Source organism: Rattus rattus, chromosome 6 (assembly GCF_011064425.1).
Source record: "Rattus rattus isolate New Zealand chromosome 6, Rrattus_CSIRO_v1, whole genome shotgun sequence".
NCBI lineage: Eukaryota > Metazoa > Chordata > Mammalia > Rodentia > Muridae > Rattus > Rattus rattus.
In genome coordinates, this window is record NC_046159.1 from 17,678,564 (window position 1) to 17,699,684 (window position 21,121).

The following is a 21,121-nucleotide window of genomic DNA, read 5'->3' on the forward strand; positions in this document are numbered from 1 at the left end:
TTTTGCTCTCTCTGCAGGATTTTACATCTTCTTAACTTCAGTTGTAAATTATGGACATTTATTTTGCAGTATCTACCACAGTAAGTTGAAAATTTCCTCTTTTGCTTTGGTCAAGAGAAGGGACAGAAAGTCATGAGGTTGTGTATCACTCAGAGGAAAGTTAGTTCTGCCTTTCGTCTCTGAACCTCTTAAGAGAGACAGAAGAGGAAAGGTCAACTTTTCCTTCAATTGGAAGATCAATTCCCTCAAACAGAATTACTTTGGTGTAGAGACAGAGGTAACAATACGTACTTTTATTGTTTTTCTATCAAATGATAAAATATTTTCTAGAGAATTTCATGTAACTTGACAATCAAGGGAAAGCCCTGTTGATTGTGTTGGAGCAGGTTAACTCTGGCAGCATGTGAAAACTGTTTTTCTGCACTGGTAATTTTCTTTTACTCTATGCTGTAAATTTTGTTGTGTGCTACAAAATTATGGTAGAGGGATCTATGGAGTACTTTATTCTTTAAGGCCCAATTTTAACTGAAAACAGACTTCATACATCACTCCCAAAATGAGTGAGCAGTGGGTCTCTTACTCAAATGTGAGATTTAAAAAGTCTTCAGGGTTGCAGAACCAAGTGAGACCTGAGAAGACTCAAAGGGCCAAAGAAGCTGGCCACAGAGGTCAGTGTTTTAAGTGTCTAAAATCAGTTGTTTTTGTGCATTTTTAAACTTTCAACAATTTAAAAATACCTTACTGGCTTCTACTGAAAACTATCATGTTCCATTTTATTTGGTCTTGGTTATACACAAGAGTAAATTGGAAGTAGTAGTTGGAGGGTAATCAAGTACAAAATTGTTCAAAACAAAATTTAAAAAATAAAGCAATCAAGTTTTAAACTTAAAAAAGGAAGAATTATAAACTACTTCTACTCTTTAGATTTTAGCCAGTTACCAAATAAATCAGAAGAGGAGAGTAGAACAATGGGAAAGTGTAGGAAAAAAATCTTGATAATCAAGAAGTGAAACAAAGGACCGAAACTTTCTTGTTTCAGTCCTTCTTAGAAGGGGGAACAAAATACTCACAGGAGGAAATACAGTGACAAAGAGTGAGACAGAGCCCAAAGGAAAGGACATTGAGAAATTGCCTACATGGGGAACCATCCCATATGCAACCACCAAACCCAGTCAATATTGCTGATGCCAAAAATTGTTTGTTGAGAGGAGCCTGATATGGATGTTTCTGAGAGGGCCTGTCAGAGCCTTAATAATACAAATGAGAATGATTGCAGCTAATCATCAAATTGAGCATGGGGAGCCCAATGGAGAAGCTAGAGAAAGGACTGAAGGAGTTGAAGGGGTTTGTAACCTCATAGGAAAAACAACAATGTCAACCACCTCAGATCATCCAGGGAATAAACCACCAACCAAGAATACCCAGGGCTTTAGCTGCATACATAGCAGAAGATGGCATTTTCTGGCATCAATAGGAGGAGACGTCCTTGGTACTGTGAAGGCACATTTCCCCAGAGTAGTGAAATGCCAGTGTATTGAGGTAAGTTGGTGGGAAGGTAGAACAGCATCCACATAGAAGGGGAAGGGTTGGGGGAACCTGGAAAGGGGATAACATTTGAAATGAAAATACATAAAATAGCCTATAAGAATTAATATTAAAAATGATGTGATAAACCATAAGAAGATTTTTTTTGTTTTTTTATTTAGTCAAGTCAATGAAAATTCTGAAAACTTTAAAACTAACAAGCCAGAGTCTGCTAAAAGACTGTTTTCTAGAGAAACAGAATCCTACAGAAATGAAGCTAATGCATTAGAAATATTTTCAATCTCAAGGAAAGTGTTTTAATAGTTATAAATATCTCCAACATCTAACGTAACAGGCACCAACAGTTGTCCATCAGAAGATCAATTCTCCAAATGGAAATAAAGTTGCAGATGAAGGAAGGGGGGATGAGAGGATTAGGGGGTGTGGGAATAATTACACCCTATTGTGAGTTCCTGAAAATGTCAAAGAATCATTTATTAATGAAAAGGCAGAAGTATCACCTTTTTTTTCTTCTCTATTTTTTTTAGTTGTTCTATTCATACTGTCATAGCTCTGTCCCAAGAGGAGATTGTTCTCTTCTTTGACGTAGTAGTAATCAGAAGCATAAGTTTCAGATTCCAAATACCGTAGCAACAGAAAAATATTTAGTATTATATAGAGCAAAATCAAACTTACAGGGAAAAAGAAATAGTTTAACTATAGCCCTTTCATGGATGGGGATTTATATAGCTCAAGTCCAGACAAGCTGTGGTTCCCTACCAGTTCTCAAAAACATCCATCCATTTTTCATTCCTCTTTATGTTCAGTTATCTTTCTTGGTGGACCCTATGCTCTAGTTTGTTATCTTGTACTTGCATTGTACCCATGTCACCAATGCCTTCTCAAGAATGCACTTTTGTTCCTATAGAAGTGAGTGAGGACACATACCTGTCATACAATTAATAATAGTCTGAGATCAGACTATTCACATTACAAGGATAAAGCTGAAATGAGTTAAGAATTTTGGGAAACTTCACACATGTAGGCTTTCTTTCATGGGTGTATTTTAGGTAGAAATCTACAATTTTGAGGGCTCTTTTCAGTCTGTTTGTATAATTTCAGTCTGCCGTGCATAATTTCACCATGTTTTGCTGCTATACAATATTGTATTAGTATTGAGATGTGCTTTTTAATGCTGTTGAATTTCTTGCTTTGTTTTGTTGATTTAAGGGAGTTCAGTCCCCTGGCAGGTCACTGTGGTAGCTCTTGTAATGCTCTGTTCCCTTTCAGCTGGTAACACTTGCAATGTTCCTGACAAACAGTGAGCAATTGAGAGACATCTTATTTGAACTTCTCCCTAAAACATAGCTTTGGAAAGGGATGATGCAGTTATATACTATGTCCATTTTGTAGCCTATAATCAGGAGATAAATCAGAATCTAAGGACTTTAATAACTTTTCCTTACACTCTGCAGTGTTCTGTCCTTATTCATACTAATCTGTTAGTTCTGGGGCTCTTAGGCGTTGCCCTGTCTTTCTCACTCATGGTCGTGTTCCTTTTGAGGACTTGGTGGAACTATACATTCTGAGCTCAGGGGATTGTTAATGTTACATAAAAATATTGTAAGAAACTGCTGTGCAAAGAACTTATGGCATTCTTTTCCTTTTTCTAATGCATATTGAGGTCATGGTTAAGTAATAAGACTTGATCTGTACAGATACATTAAATTTAAAATTTATTTCATTCCTTTACATTTACAGAAAAATTAACTTACAGACTGTGCTTAAACATGTTTGTATGTTGATATTTGGATTACATATGCTCTTATAACTGTTGTCCCATTTCTTAAAGTTTTTTTTAGTTCAAATTTTCATGGTGGGTTAATAATTAGTAGAATATTTTACTTAAATATTTATTTGTGAATAATTTAGTTTTTCAGTATGCTCATGAAAAACATGGAGTGAGTGAAACTCTAAGCCACAAGAATAACTGCAGCACCATGCAAAATGACATCGATTTAAAAGAAGAAATACTAAGAAATATTTCTAAAAATGGTAGTCCAGGCAATGATCTTCTGCAATCTCTAAACAGAGAAGAGAAAAGATGGTACAGTGAAACTATGACTGTTATACCTTCCTCTCAGCACACAGGTATGTAGCAGGGGAGGACCATGAATACAAAAGTGCATGATCATCTATCATTTTTTCATGGAAGCTTTGAGTTCTAACCTTCAGCTTAAGATACTAGTGATGTGTTGGTTAATCATTTGAGGGTTCCTTATTTCATGTAGGGACTGGCAACTCAGAAATCCCTGTTTGAGTTAGCAGAATGTTATAGTTTCTAGAAGTCAGTGTATCATTGACACTTCTACTGCCCGCTGGGCGTGGAATTACCAATCACCAACATAATCATGAGAACAGACTATCAACATCAAAACGTCCCTTGTATGTCTCTCATTTCTCTCAAGGTAAGAGAATTTGACAAAGACATGGCACGTTGCTAAGTTCACAGTACTGTGTGGACCAGTGTGGACACAATACATTACAGCACATCTAGAATTCCATCATCAGTTTAACTGCCTCTGAATAGCAAGTTTTCATTTCCTGCCCTCTACTTCCTGGTATTCAGCCTCTGTTTCATAGAACTGGGATGATTTAGAAACCTAATCTGATCAGAATCATAAAGTTTGGTCCTAGACCTGGTGTGTTTCTCTTTATTCACCATCTTCAACTTTGTCCACATTTGTCACATAGGTCAGCATCTCTGTCTTGGGTTTCATGTGAGACATGACATCATTGTGTAGTCTAGATTGAACTGGAACTCAAAGTGTATCCAAGGTTGGCCTGGAAGTCATTACTTAGTCTAGGATAACCCCAAACTGATAGTTATCTTCCTGTCTCTATGTTCAGAGTACTCAGGTTACAGGCATAAATTATCATGCCCAGCCAATGCATTTTCCTTTAAAGGATTAATAGTATTCTTTTCTCTACTGATTGATACATGATTGACATAGGAAATGTTTCTATGTCTCTAGTGTAATCAACAATGTTGCATAACTCATGGATGTGCCTGGGTATCTGGGCATTATAAAATCTTATTTTCTGAGACCTGGGATATTTTACCCCACCTCCTCTTTCTTTCTCTCTTTCAACACAACCTCAATCAGTATTGTGTTCTGATAACATAATACTAGAAAATAATAAATTTAACCATTTAACTTCACTTTCACAGGCAAAAATGTTGAAATATACTGGTTCTGCTATGGTATAACATGTTATTATTTCATCCTGGACAAAAAAACCTGGATCAGATGTAAAAAAGGTTGCCAGAAATCCAGATTATCCCTTCTGAAGATAGATGAAGAGAATAAACTTGTACTGTAGACACTTGCCCCTTTATTCTGTTTGATTTTGTCTCTTGCCCTGAATAATGAGACACCAAATACATATTTTTTCATTTATATATGATTTTCTTGTAATATGAACAAAATTTTGGGACAAGGGTCTGTTAGGGGAGACCCATTATTACAGATACACTTGTGTCTTTCAGTCTACTCCCTTTCTCAGGAGCCTATAAGAGAGTCCCTCAGAAAGCATGCCTTTTCCTGATTAAATAAACCTCAGTCAGCTCATCCTCTGACTGAGAGTTATTTTTCTTCATAGAGTTCTAATTTAACTCCCTCTGTCTAATGTTTGCTCTTTGGAACTGGAAGGGAGGCGTCCAGAGATGAGAAAGCAGATGCCAAAAGGGAAAGTAACTGACCCCTGTTCCTGTCTGTAATATGAGATGATATGAAAAATGTGTAATTAAGTGGTTGACCAGTTAATTCCATGGTGATTTTCACTGAAACTCTCCCTACCTTTACTGCAGACTATTCTTATGTTTTGTAATTCTAATATCTGACTTTTCCTGTTTTAATTATTACTGACATCTCATTGAAGACTGTATTTTTATGGAGAAATGATTGCAGGTTCACTTTGAAAACATTGTTATTTATGACACAGTATGATATTTATATATCAATTTTATACATGTTCAAATAACAACATAAAAGAATGTTTAATTACAAATAATAAAGTTAGTATTCATTTGATATATTAAATAGCACCAGTTTTTTAAATTTTTATTATTTTTGGTGTAGTAATAGTAGTGTAGCAGCAGCAGCAGCAGCAGGAGCAATAGCATTTTACCCCCTAATTATTCCAAACTCTGGTACATTGAGACTTCATGTGGGGTGGCTCGCTGTAAAAGGTATCGTGATTCCTGATCGAGATAGGTCAAATTCTCAGAGACCCGAAAATGAACAGCAGGCAAATTCCCAGCCTCCCAGATCAAGGTGTCACTAGCTGTAGCACCCCACACACACTGACCCCTTAGAGAGGTTAGAGAAAAACCACTTTCATAGGACAATGCCCCAAACCCGTACAGCACTAATTAGGATGTGATCATAGGTTACATAGGCTCAAGACAGATCATTCACAGAGGACAATGCCCAAATCCCTCCTCCACAGGTAAGGACTTGACCACAGGTCATGGAGTCTCAAACACTGACCCATCCAAAAACTGTATTTAAGAACCATGTTAAGAATTAAAAGTGTGCAGGAATTGATTCAATTGTCTGAGAATTTCTGTCATATGAACTGTAACACCACTGCTTGGGGAAGAGATCTGTTCTCCAAAAATCTCCACCAGAAGCCCTCCTGCATCTCTCTCCAACTAGTCAGTCCCCTGCTGGCTCAGCCTGCCCTGACCAACCAAAATGTCAGCAGAAGAGAGGAGAAATACTGGCAGACAGGATGGCAAAAGCTGTTTCCCCTCCCTTCCTGAGTTCTCTATCCCTGAACCCATGCACATATCTGCGCAAGAAATCTCCATGGGGAGACCCAGGCGTCCATAGTCCCCCACCTCCATGAGGCTAGGTTCGTCCACTTCCACTGATGAGTTGTTTCAAAAGTTTTGTCAGTTTCTTGATGTTGATATTGGTCCCCTGGGTTTTTCTCCTGGCCACAGGAGGCAGTCTCACTAGCCTATGTAATGAACCACATAGCTAAGGATACCCCTATTTATTATTGTGTGCCACTCCTAACACTGGTCACCACATATTCCAGCAGATGTTCCCTACCAACCTCCTCAGCAGTTGCAGAATTCCATTAATTCTCATGACCATCAGGCCATTCATCCCTGTACCCTTCCCCATATCTGAATCTGAAACCCCACTCCCCTCATGAGTCCCTCTACTACTCATTACTCTATCTCTATCTCTCTCCATTTGCTTTTCCTAACCATTCCATTACCCCTTCCAAGTGAGACTCAAGAATCCTTGCTTGTTTCCCTTTTTTCTGTCTAAAGTACTGGAGTCTGTGGAGTATAGCATCGACATCCTCTTTTTTATGGTTAATCTCCACTTAAAACTGAAAACATACCATGAATGTTTTTATGGGACTTGGACACTTCACTCAGGATGATATTCTCAAGTTCCATCCATTTGCCTGCAAAATGCATGTCTTTGTATTTCATAGCTGAATACTATTCCACTGTGTAGATGTACCACAGATCTTGTTAATTCTTCAATTGAAGGACATATAAGAAGTTTCCAGTTTCTGGATATTATGAATAAATGGCTATGAACATTATTAAGCAAGTGTCTTTCTGGAATTAAGGAGCACTTTTTGGATATATGTCCAGGAGTGGTATAGCTTTTTCTTGTATTAGAACTATTACCACTTATCTGATAAACCATGAAGTTTATTTCTAAAGACATTGTACATGTTTCCACTCCTACCAGCAATGGCGGAGTGTTCCTCTTACTCCATAACCTTCTTAGCATGTGCTATCACTTGAATTTTAATATTAACCATTCGTATTGGTGTAAGGTGAGTTCTCAGAGTTGTTCTGATTTGCATTTCTCTGGTTGCTAAAGACTTTGAACATACATTTATGTGCTTCATGACCATTCAAGATTCCTACATAAAGAATTTTCTATTTAGCTCAGGCATAGAAGAAACACTAGAAGAAATTGATAGATCAGTCCAAAAAATGTTAAATCTAAAAAAATTATCATTTAATCATTGTGAATTCTAGTCCAGTCATGGTTACTTAGTGAGATGTGGTCTAAGACACATACTCACACTGCATGCCATGATACTAATATCTCAGGATACTATTTTATTTTTATTGAAGGTTTTATTTTAAATAACTTACAGAACTGACATAATTTTGATTTAAATGTACTATGGAAGGAATTCCTTTCCAAAATGAGCATGGTGGGACAGATGGGTGAGAGAACAGGACAGCAGAGAATGATACTGGAATGCTGGGAAATTTTCTTGCTTATTCTTGCGTCAAATTCAGAAAATTCATCATAGGGTATGTTGTATCATTTACAGAAGTTCCTTCAGCTCCAGGTTCCTTCTGACAATTACTGTATTGGATTTTCATATAAGAAAGAAAAAGAGGAATGGTCATGGATTGATAAGGACCAATCTGAAATGTGAGTTTCTAAACTCTTAAGACTAACACTGGTGTGGGAACTGGGAGGCTTGTGTGCAAAGGCTTTTCTCTCATTTCACATGTCTTTCCTCATTTTTTATGAGGTCATAGTTAACGATATGTTGCATAAGGCTTCAGAGACTTCTGAAGAAGGATTACAGAGGGAAGTTGTATGTTCATGGAACTGACCAAAAGTGACTTAAAACTGCATACATCGCAGGACTGTTTCTTGAACTATAATAAAGGCATTAGAAAGTCAATAACTTAAAATGGTATGGAGTGATCAAATGATCATGACAGATACATTGAGCAGGAGTCATTCAGACATTCATGTGACTTTTTTGTTTTCAGCTTACATAATTTTTGGCTATATATGAATATAAGTACATGTTTGTATATACATACACATGGAGGCCTGCAATCAATTTAAGGTGTTTTGAAAACGCCAAGGTGTCCCTTTATTTATAACCTGCTAGAAAACTCTTCCATGATTATATTTATTAATAATATGCATTTTTATTTAATATCATATTTTCATCAAATAATATATGAACTTATCAAACCCTACCCCCTTAAAAGCTCAAACATGCATCATACTAACTCATGTCTTCAAGTTAACGGTATATAGGTGTGTGGTTGTATGCAATCCAGTGGAACAAGGAAGCCCACCAATGGCTAAACTCTCAATAAAAATGTATCTCTCTCTTTTTCTGCAGCTGTCACCTAAGAATAGTGATTTCTTAAAAAGAAATAAATTTCCAAAAATTTCATCTTGTTCAAAAGCCTGAATTTCACAGCACTTTTCCCCTTGCTGGTTCTTAAATTTTTTCTATGTCCTCTTCTCTGCTCTCCCCTGAAATTTGCTGGTAGTATGGAGGCAAAGCAGTTGATGCAGATGTCTCCTTTAGGGCTCAACACAAATATACTTGTATGCACTGTGACAAATTCTGCCACTCTGAATGGACTATAGCCCACTATGTGAAGAAGGTTCTCTGCCTTAGAGAAACATATCAACTTTATGAGTTCCCATTTGTTGATTGTTCATCTTACAGCATGAGTCATTTGGCTGACCCCCAGTTGACCCAGCACCATTTGATGAAAATATTGCCTTTTCCACTTGATGGTTTTAACTTCTTTGCTAAAATTGAAATGGCCGTAGTGCTAGAGAGGGGAGGCTGGGATGGGTAAGTAGGTGGAGGAGCAGCCTCATTTGTTGGTGTCAAAGTGTGAAGTATTGTCAGCAATAGGACCTTTCCATGTGGTTATGATGGATAACCAAGGGAAGGAGCAATAACCTGTATTGTGTAGGAGACCCTTGTCATCTCCCAGACCAGTAAGTAATTCCTCTTGAGGTATCCTTTGCCTTGCACTTGGGTTCCTTTTTAAAAACTCAGATCTTCTTTTGAATGGGTTCTCTCCCCACAGAATGCTCCCTGTTGATCCCCAACTTACTACCCACCCAAAGTCATACTATATCTTTCTCCCCAAAATAACAACAAAAAAAGGGGGAAATAAAATTAATCAAGCAACTGAAATACACAAAAATCCCAATAAGACTAAAATATTGCCCTTCACCAAAACAAATAAGCAAACAAACACACAAATATCACCCCTACCAAGGAGTAATGGAGTTTGTTTTGTGTTGATCATCTATAAATTTACTATCTAGTGGGTTTTATAAGGACTTTTAAATATCCTTAGTTTTTGGTTAATTCATTCTTTACTCTCATATGCCCTTACTTTTCAGTCCTCGTTCACCTTGATCCTTGAGTCATCAGAATCAATCTACTGCCTTCAAATCAGATATTCACAATTTTTTCTCATTGTCAATTTTTTTAGAAATACAAATTTTGAGAAAGTACCTCATATTTCTATATTCTTTAATAACCTTGAGATGTAGATATATGTTAAGTTGCTTTTTATATAATATAAAAATAAATTGAATTTTTATTATTTTGTTGATATTTTCAGGTAAGAAATCATCTCAAGGTTCACGAAGTCCGTGAACTTGTGATCTTCGTAACTCCATCTGCCAGGTATTGGGAATACAGGCAGGCATGCCTGACCTGTCGTTTATCTCTTGAAAGACATCAGTTATACTTATTTTACATGTGCTAGAGATAATCCTAGTGTCTCTTCTCTGGTGGTTTTAATGTTCTGTTTCTGTTGTCTTCTGTTCATAATCTAATTGTCTTTGTGGCATTCATTGGGTTTCTTCTTCAATAGATTCAGAAATAGTCTAAGGCATGACAATCACATTGATAATTTTCTTAGTACTCTCTCATTCTGTCCCTGGGAACATGGCAGGTCTGTCTCACTTCAATTCTAAATTCAGCCCTGTCAGTGTGGACAGCTAGGGTCTAAACTTTTGGAAAATATCTTCCTCTCTCTACTCAAAGGACATTCTGAAGCAGGCTGTCAGAGAAGTGGCAGGAGGAGAGACAGCTTTATAAGATGAATTGATATGTTCTAATGACAGATATTATTAGTACTATTATTTATTTTGGTTCGTCCATATGAAGTATCATTTCATATAGTCTAGCCCTAGTCTTCCTGGCTGCATCTCACAAACACTCAGATTTCTGATATTTGATGTTATGATTGGCCATAGAGTTTATAAATTTCTTTATAGCCTCTAGCATCATATAGAATCAGAGATGAGCAGGTGGTAACATTTAGAGTGAGGGACCAGAAGGAGAAAAGAGGCCTATATTCAGTTGAAGAGAGCTTTTTTGACCTTGACTATGCTAAAAAAAAAAAACAAAACAAAAACTGGTCCTCAGTGATGACATATTTACTAGGCCCAGACCTGAAGTTTGAGTAAGGGAGTCCAATAGTCAGAATGTTCCTGCAGCCACCACCAGCATTTTCTCCTGTGGGAGGACACAGAACCTTGCTCATCTGTCACAATGACATCTTCTAATGACCACAGTAAGCAGCTGTGAATTTAACTTGAGTTTCTTGTATACAGGTCTAGGAGTTCATCACTATCAAAGTAAAGATAAGAGGTCATGATGCAGTGTATGTGCTTCATCTGTGTCTGTGATTATCTAGTGATTTTGGATCCTTTTCCTTTTTACCAATATTCAATACACATCCTTCTTTGATTGTACCCAAATGAAATCTCAAGGCTGCCTAATGTGTATTCTCACTTCTACTGTATCTTACAACTCTGTTATTTATGATCTTTCATTTCCTGTTCCTATAGTAAGTCTAAATACTCTGTTTCTCCCTTGACTAAATCCAAGCTTAAAGAAAGGTGATCATTTGTTAACAATTTATCTCTGCTATTTTTCCCCAAGAAGTTTGATGAATGGTTTTCCCTGATATTGTTTGAAATGGATTATTTTCTTAGGATAGACTAGTTCACATTCACTGTATTTTCCCAACATGCCTTGAACTTCTGAGCTTCATGGAGTCATTATTTAGTATTTAAATGACCATTTCACATAGATCCTCTATTCTTCTTTCCCTGTCATGCTTTGCTGATCCTCCGAAGTGTCAGCTCTGCTGAAGTCTACGCCTCTATAGGGATTTGCTTCTTCACGGTGCATCAAGTGGGTTTTTTTTTTTTTTTTTTTTTTTTTTTTTTTTTTTCGAGCTGGGGACCGAACCCAGGGCCTTCGCTTCCTAGGTAAGCGCTCTACCACTGAGCTAAATCCCCAGCCCTATTCAAGTGGGGCTTTTAATTATTAGTTAATATTTGATTAGGACCCCGTTCTTCAACCTTGTCTAACCTGGGTTAACATCCTCTTAATTCAGCCACCCAAATAATGAGGTTAGTGACTTGCCTCACCTTTCACAGTGTTGTAACAGTGTTATGTATTTTATTCTATATGTTAAAACATGTTTTCCTAAGAATGTAGTTGTGTCACTTAGTACACCATCCTGCAGAGAGTGCAGTTGTGTTGCTGCAGGGAAGTCAGTGAATCACTATGTTTCAGTGAAATCACTGACTCTGGGGGAAGGGACAAGAACCACAACTGCAGCCACAAACCCTCTTCTGTGACTGTATTCCAACCCTCCCTTTTCCTCTTAAAAATGATGTATATGTGACCCTGTCCTTCCTACGTACCATGTAATGTATTTCTTCTTTTCATCAGAAAAGAGTATCGGTCAATTTTAATATAAAATTATCCCTTAGAAACATGAAAAATTCAGTTACCTTGAGCATGAAAAATTAACAGTGCAGAGTATATGATTACTTGAGTTGTGATCAAATGACCATTTTATTTTTCATTTTTATTCTTTGTGGGGTCTAAATTCTAAACTGAGGTTGTCAGGTTGGGTGAACCATGTTACTGGCCCAAAAACTTTTTTGTGAGTTTAGAGAAATTAACAGTTTTACTGCTGTACTTTTGATCAAGTCCATATTCTGTACATTTTGAATAATAAACCTTGTTTTCAAAAACCTTCTTATAAATCAATATACTTCAAACTTTAATAACCGCCCATTCTATTTTTTTTGTTTTATAGTGATTTATCTGTAATGGAATTATTATCTAAGATAATGTGCATTTTTCAGTTTCACAGATATAGATAATGATGACTGTGAATTTCTATAAGATTTGGTGTGAGAAGTGAAGGAAAGATAAAAGGGGAACATTTTGTTATCTTTGTTGGATTCCTGTAATGATTTGGGACTACTTCATGACCAAATGTTTTAACCACAGGTCTTAGGCCACCATGCAAATAGGGTGATGAACTTAAAAGGGAAGAAGTACTCTTCTAAAATCTGGCTTGAAAAGGTAAAGGCCATTTTTATTCCTGGTATACAAAGCAGCTTTGAAGTTCATTGTTTGGGTGCACATATCTGCATCCAACTCTTTCAGTTGCTTGTTGGGTCTTTTCAAGAGCATGATGATAATTCCTTTTATTTGAACGCCCCATAGCCTTGATAATGGTGTCAGGTCTAGGAACTCCCCTTGAGCTGAATCTCACTTAAGACTGTTGCTGGACCTTCTTTTCCTCAGGCTCTTCTCCATTTCCATCCCTACAGTTCTTTCAGACAGGGTCAGAGCTTTGACTATGGGATAGCAAACCCATCCCTCACTTGATGCCATCTTTCTGCTGGAGGTTGGCTCTACAAGTTCCCTCTGCCCATCCTACGGCCCACCTCTTTGTGTCCTGAGACTTTCTCACTTCCCAGGACTGATATATTCTAGAGAGTTCTCATAACATTCTTTCTCCAGAGGGTGCCAGTTTCCAAATTTTCTGCTGGTCCTCAGGGCTTCAGCCCTTTTCTCCCACCCAATACCATATCACGTTCCCCTCTCCTCCAAACCCTATCTCCTCTGTTTCTCCCTCCCTCTCAGCATTGTTGTTGTTTTCTTCTCCCACCCAAGTGGAACTGTGTCATCCCCACTTGGGCCCGTCAGCATATTGACATTTTTGAGTTCTGTGGACTATAACTTGGGTATTTATTTTTTTGCTAATATCTACTTATTAGTGAGAACATACCATGCATGTCCTTTGGGTCTGAATTACCTCACTCAGGATGATATTTTCTAGTTCCATTCATTTACTGCAAATCTCAGGATATCCTTTTTCTTAATAGCTGAGTAGTGTTCATATTTTCTGTATCCATTCTTCTGTCCTGGGACACATGTGTTGTTTCCAGATTCTTGCTAATACAAATAAGGCTGCTATGAACATAGTGGAACATGCGCCCTGTGGCATAGTGGGGCATCTTTTGGGTATAATCTAAAGAGTAGTATTTCTGGGTCTTCGTGTATGTCTATTTCCAAATTTTTGGGATACATGCAAATTGATTTTCAGAGTAGTTGTACTAATTTGCAATTCCACCAGCAATGGAGGAGGGTTCCTCTTTCTCGACATTCTCACCAACATATATTGTCCACTGAGGTTTTGACCTTATTCATTCTGACTGGTGTAAGGTGGAATCTCAGGGTCATTTGGAATTGCATTTCTCTGATCACTAAAGTCTTTGAATATTTCTTTAAGTACTTCTCAGCCATTCTAGATTCCCTTGCTGTGAATTCTCAGTTTAGTTCTACATTCTAATTTTTGATTGGGTTGTTTTGGTTTTAGGTGATTACTCAAGGTTGTTTTGATTTGTATTTCCTTTATGACTGTCACTAAAAATGGGCACTATTGGGGATGCCAAGAGAGGCATGCTGATAGGAGCTTGATAAAGTGTTCTCTTGAGAGGCTCTTTCCTACCTTGACAAATACAGAGGCAGTTGCTCACAACGAACCATTGTCCTGAGAACCTGTTCCCCAGTGGAGGAGTTAGGAAAGGACTGAAGCAGCTGAGGGGGTTTACAACCCCATAGAAAGAACAACAATATTAACTAACCAGACACCCCAAAGCTCCCAGGGTATAACTACCAATTAAAGAGAATACATGGATCGACCCATGGCTCCAGCTGCAAATGTAGCAGAGGATAGCCTTGACAGGCATCAATGGGAGTAGAGGCCCTTGGTCCTGTGAAGGCTCGATGCCCTAGTGTAGGAGAATGCCAGGGCAGTGTGGCTCGAGGGATTGGTAAAGTGGGTGGGGGAGCACACTTATCGAGGTAGGGTGTGTGGGTTTCCAGAGGGTAAACAAGAAGGGGGATAATATTCGAAATATAAATAAAGAAAATACCCAATAAAAGAAAAATGAAAAAAAAATAAAAAAGGAAATTAAAAAAAAAATGAAGTTTCAGCCCATGTAGTTTGAGTGGGTTTCATTCTCTTTCTCCCCGTCTTCGACAGAGACTCCCTAACCCCGACTAAGCTCAAACTCTTTATGTATTAAAGGTTTTTCTTCAAGCTTAAATTTTCATACCTTCATCTCCAAAATACTGGAACTACAATTGTTTCCCAGTAGGCCTTGCAGGATTTAATGTTAAGAATCTCAGTTTTGAGGGTTGGGGATTTAGCTTAGTGGTAAAGTGCTTGCCTAGCAAGTGCAAGACCCTGGGTTCAGTCCCCAGCTCCGAAAAAAAGAAAATAAAAATTTCAGTTTTGAGTGAGATTTCCTCTTAGGGGAAACATTAGCTTCAGTGCTGCCCTGACCATCAAAGTTTGTCCGAATTCCTGCTAACACCTCAGCCTGAATAGAAATCTGATTTCTGTTGGTTTATACAAGATGATCTTAATGATTAATTATTAAACAACTACTTTCCCCCATCTTTATTAAATTGGGTATTTCTTATTTACCTTTCAAATGTTATTCCCTTTCCCGGTTTCCAGGCCAACATCCTCACAACCCCTCTCTCTCCCTTTTATACGGGTGTTCCCCTCCCAAACCTCTGCCAATTACCATCCTCCCCACAACAATCCCGTTCACTGGGGGTTCAGCCATGGCAGGACAAAGGTCTTCTGCTTCCACTTGTGCCTCTACTAAGCTATTCATTGCTACCTATTAATTTGGAGCCCAAGGTCAATCCATGTACAGTCTTTGGGTAGTGGCTTGGGCCCTGGAAGCTCTGGTTGGTTCGCATTGTTGTTCATATGCTATCTGAAGCTCCTTCAGCTCTTTGAGTCCTTTCTGATTCCTTCAACGGGGGTCCCTTTCTCAGTTCAGTGGTTTGCTGCTGGCACTCGCCTACGTTTTTGGCATATTCTGGCTGTGGCTCTCAGGAAAGATCTACATCTGGTTCCTGTCAGCCTGCACTTCTTTGCTCCATCCATCTTATCTAGTTTGGTGGCTGTATATGTATGATCCAAATGTGGGGCAGGCTCTGAATGGGTGTTCCTTCAGCCTCTGTCCTAAACTTTGCCTCCCTATTCCCTCCCAAGGTTATTCTTGTTCCCCTTTTAAAGAAGGAGTAAAGCATTCACATTTTGGTCATCCGTCTTGAGTTTCATTTGTTCTAGGCATCTAGGGTAATTCAAGCATTTGGGCTAATAGCCACTTATCAATGAGTGCATACTATGTGTGTTTTTCTGTGATTGGGTTACCTCACTCAGGATGATATTTTCCAGTTCCATCAATTTGCCTATGAATTTCATAAAGTCATTGTTTTTGATAGCTGAGTAGTAATCCATTGTGTAGATGTACCACATTTTCTGTATCCATTCTTCTGTTGAAGAGAATCTGGGATCTTTCCAACTTCTGGATATTATAAATAAGGCTGCTATGAACATCGTGGAGCATGTGTCTTTGTTGTATGTTGGAGCATCATTTGGGTATATGCCAAAAGTGGTATAGCTGGGTCCTCATGTAGTACAATGTCCAATTTTCTGAGGAAACTGTAGGCTGATTTCCAGAATGGTTGTTGTACCAGTCTGCAATCCCACCAACAACGGAGGAGTGTTCCTCTTTCTTCACATTCTGCTGTCACCGGGGTTTTTGGTCTTAGCCATTCTGCCTGGTGTGAGGTGAGTTCTCAGAGTTGTTTTGATTTGCTTTTCTCTTATAACCAAAGCTGTTGAACATTTCTTTAAGTTCTTGTCAGCCATTACTAATTCCTCAGCTGTGAATTCTTTGCTTAGCTCTGAACCCCGTTTTGAAATAGGGTTATTTGTCTCCCTACAGTCTAACTTCACAAGTTCTTTGTATATTTTGGATATAAGCCCTCAATCAGTTGTAGGATTGATAAAGATCATTTCCCAATCTGTTGATTGCAGTTTGTTCCTAATCAGAGTGTCCTTTCCTTACAGAAGCTTTGCAGTTTTATGAGATCCCATTTGTTGATTCTTGATCATAGAGCATAAGCCATTGGTGTTATGTTCAGGAAATTTTCTGCAGTACCCATGTGTTCGAGATTCTTCCCCACTTTTTCTTCTATTGGTTTGAGTGTATCTGGTTTGATGTGAAGGTCCTTGATCCACTTGGAATTAAGCTTTGTACAGGGTGATAAGAAAGGATCAATCTGCATTCTTGTACATGCAGACATCCAGTTGAACTAGCACCATTTGCTGAAAATGCTATCTTTTTTTCCATTGGATGGTTTTGGCTCCTTTGTCAAAAATCAAGTGACCACAGGTATATGGGTTCATTTCTGGGTCGTCAATTCTATTGCACTGGTCGATCTGCCTGTCTCTGTAACAATACCATGCAGTTCTTATCATGATTGCTCTGTAATACTGCTTGTGGTCAGGGATAGTGATTTCCACAAAAGTCCTTTTATTGTTGAGGATAGTTTTAGCTATCCTGGGGTTTTTTGATATTGTAGATGAATTTGCAAATTGTTTTATTAACTCTATGAAGAATTTTGTTGGAATTTTGATGGTTATTGCATTGAATCTGTAGATCGCTTTTGTCAAAATGGCCATTTTTACTATATTAATCCTGCCAATCCATGAGCATGGATTTACATCTTCTGAGATCTTCTTCAATTCTTTCTTCAAAAAATTTTATCATACAGATCTTTCACTTACTTGGTTAAAGTCACACTGAGATATTTTATATTATTTGGGACTATAATGAAGGATATTGTTTCTTAATTTCTTTCTCAATTTGTTTATTTTTTTTGTAGAGGAGGGCTACTGATTTATTTGAGTTAATTTTAAACCCAGCCACTTTCGCTGAACTTGTTTATCAGCTTTAGTAGTTCTCTGGTGGAATTTTTGGGATCACTTAAATATACTATCACATCATCTGCAAATAGCGATATTTTGACTTCTTCCTTTCCAATCTGTATCCCTTTGATCTCCTTTTGTTTTCTGATTGCTCTGGCTTGGATTTTGAGTACTATGTGGAATAAGTAGGGAGAGACAGGGCAGCCTTGTCTAGTCTCTGATTTTAGTAGAATTGTTTCAAGATTCTTTCCATTTAGTTTAACTTTAGCTACTGTTTTGCTGTATATGGCTTTTACTATGTTTAGGTATGGAGATTGAATTCCTGTTCTTTCCAAGTCTTTTATCATGAAGGGGTGTTGTACTTTGTCAAATGCTTTCTCAGCATCTAATGAAATTATCATGTGGTTTTTATCTTTGAATCTGTGTATATAGTAGATTACGTTGATGATTTTCCATATATTAAACCATCCCTGCATCCCTGGAATGAAGCCTACTTGATCATGATGGATGATTGTTTTGATGAGCTTTTGGATTCAATTTGCAAGAATTTTATTGAATATTTTAGCATCAATATTCATAAGGGAAATTGGTCTGAAGTTCTCTTTCTTTTTTGGGTCTTTGTGTGGTTTAGGTATAAGAGTAATTGTGGCTTCATAGTAGGAATTCGGTAGTTTCAATTTGTGGAATAGTTTGGATAGTATTGGTATGAGGTCTTCTATGCTGGTCTGATAGAATTCTGCACTGAACCCATCTGGACCTGGGCTCTTTTTGTTTGGGAGATTTTAAAGACTGCTTCTATTTCTTTAGGAGTTATGGGGTTGTTTAAGTAGTTTATCTGTTCCTGATTTAACTTTGGTACCTGGTATCTGTATAGGAAATTGTCCATTTCCTGCAGATTTTCAAGTTTTGTTGAATATAGGCTTTTGTAGTAGGATCTGATGATTTTTGAATTTCCTCTGATTCTGTAGTTATGTCTCCCTTTTCATTTCTGATTTTGTTAATTTGTACAAACATTCTGTGTCCTCTCATTAGTCTGGCTAAGGGTTTTTCTATCTTGTTGATTTTCTCAAAGAACCAGCTTTTGGTTCTGTTGATTCTTTGTATGGTCATTTTTGTTTCTACTTCGTTGATTACAGCTCTGAATTTACTTAGTCCTTGCCTTCTACTCCTCCTGAGTATATTTGCTTCTTTTTGTTCTAGAGCTTTTAGGTGTGCTGTCATGCTAATGATATATGCTCTCTCCTATTTCTTTCTGCAGGCACTCAGAGCTATGGATTTCCTCTTAGCACACCTTTCTTGCATCCTTTAAGTTTGGGTATGTTATACCTTCATTTCCATTATATTCAATGAAGTCTTTAATTTCTTTCTTTATGTTTTCCTTGACCAGGTTATCATGGATTAGAACATTGTTCAACTTCCATGTATATGTGAGCGTTCTCTCCTTACTGTTATTGAAGGCCAGCATTACCCCATGGTGGTCTGATAGGACGCATGAGATTATTTCTAACTTTCTGTATCTGTTGAGGCCTGTTGTATAACCAATTACATGATCAATTGTGGAGAAAGTACCATGAGGTTGTGAGAAGAAGGTATATCCTTTTGTTTCAGGATAGAATGTTCTATAAATATCTTTTAAGTCCATTTTGTTCGTAACTTCTGTTAGTCTGTCTATGTCTCTGTTTAATTTCTGTTTCCTTGATCTGTCTATTGATGAGAGTAGGGTGTTGAAATCTCCTACTGTTATTGTGTGAGATACAATGTGTGCTTTGAGCTTTAGTAAGGTTTCTTTTATGTATGTAGGTGCCCTTGTATTTGGAGCATAGATATTTAGACTTGAGAGTTAATCTTGGTGGATTTTTCCTTTGATGAATATGAAATGTCCTTCCTTGTCTTTTTTGATGACTTTTGGTTGAAAATCGATTTTATTCAATATTAGAATGCTACACCAGCTCTCTTCTTCAGACCATTTGATTATAAAGTGGTTTACCAACCCTTTACTCTGAGGTAGTGTCTGTCTTTGTCTCTGAGGTGTGTTTCCTGAAGGCAGCAAAATGCTGTGTCCTCATTATATATCCAGTTTTTTAGTCTGTGTTTTTTTATTTGGGAATTGAGTCCATAGAAGTTGAGAGATATTAAGGAATAGTGATTGTTTAAAGCTACACCCTAGAAAAAGGAAGAAACTTATCTTTTTGCAACAAAACAAAGAGAAGTGCACAAACATAATCTCATCACCAAACACTAAGATAAAAGGAAGCAACAAACAATTACTTTTGAATTTTTGTGTTGTTACATAGCCCAAGCCTTCCCAGAACTCACAGCCCTTCTGTTTTGGTGGTAATTTCCTCTGTGTTCTAACTTATTTTATTTAGCTGCATTTTTTTTTTGCAAACAGATGCGTAGTTGTGGTCTCTAATATACTATCTGCAGAAATCAAAATTGTGTCATATAAAGGCAGTTCATTAGATTACCATGTTTGCAAAGAAGTCTCAGCTTCACTAATTGTGATATGGGCAGGAAGAAAGGAAAACTATCCAAGACATAAGACACAAGCCTTCATATGTGACTCTATGTCAAATCTCTTTTACTTTAAACATAAGTATATAAGATCTTGTTCTTTATGCCAAAGACATCTGTTTTACCTAATCCTAGCATTATAAAACAAAATATAAATGTGAAAGCAAGTTTAGGATAAAATAATTCTTCGGAAATATTGAAAATCCATTTTACCTGCTGACCAAAAACTTGTGGGTGTGATATAGAATGGAAAATTTTGTGTGATCAAAAGACCATTTCCTTTTATGAGCATAGAGAAAAGACATTTTGGTGGTAAACTTATGAGTAATAGTGCTATATTCTATATGCTTTGGCAAATAAAACTTTAAAATCATGACTTATTTCAGGGAATGTTCAAAATTAAACAGTTGACAATTGTTTTTGTTGTTTAGTATCTTGAACATAAAGAAATACAATCTAAAGGATGGATGATGTATGTTCTTATCTAAAAGAAGACTAGAAAATGCTATGTGCACAAACCTCTACCCATGTATTTGTGAGAAGAGACTGGATAAGTTCCCTGATTAAATCTCCAACAAGAGTTAAAGGTAAAAGTGGAATGTGCTGATCCTCATTTGCTTCTGCTAATAATGTTTTACTGCTATCAAACAAGTGTTTTGTTCACAGGACTTAGTCTGTTGTGCAAACAGAGAGATGAGCTGGAAGAGTTTGGGAATGTTCTCTGGACTCTGATATGGCAGAGCAGAGGCTTCTTCCTTCCTGGTGAAGATAGGACACATCTCCTCTGGTGCATGGACATGGCTTGCTTCAAAGCCTCCAGGACTCTGTTCTTTCTGATTTCTTAAACTCTTATGGAACTAAATAAAATCTCAATAAGCAACCTGAGTATTTCATTATGATTAGAATAAATCCTCTTAATTGAAATTGGGCCAGGTGGATCAAGAGTTAAGGGTTACCTTCAGCTACACACTGAATTTGAGGCCAGTTCATATTACATGACACCCTGTTTAAAAACAAAACATAAAACCAATATTGAAAAAAATAAAAAGCTCAACACCCTCCCCCAAACAAACAAACAAAATACTGAAAAGATGCTTGGCATAATTGTTTAAGGAACCT

General features: G+C 37.4%; 1 pseudogene; it reads left to right on the top strand.

Annotated features, from left to right (window-relative positions):
- The first annotated feature begins 556 nt into the window (after nucleotides 1–556).
- Nucleotides 557–20,569, top strand: LOC116904552 (annotated as a pseudogene).
- Nucleotides 20,570–21,121: the final 552 nt, after the last annotated feature.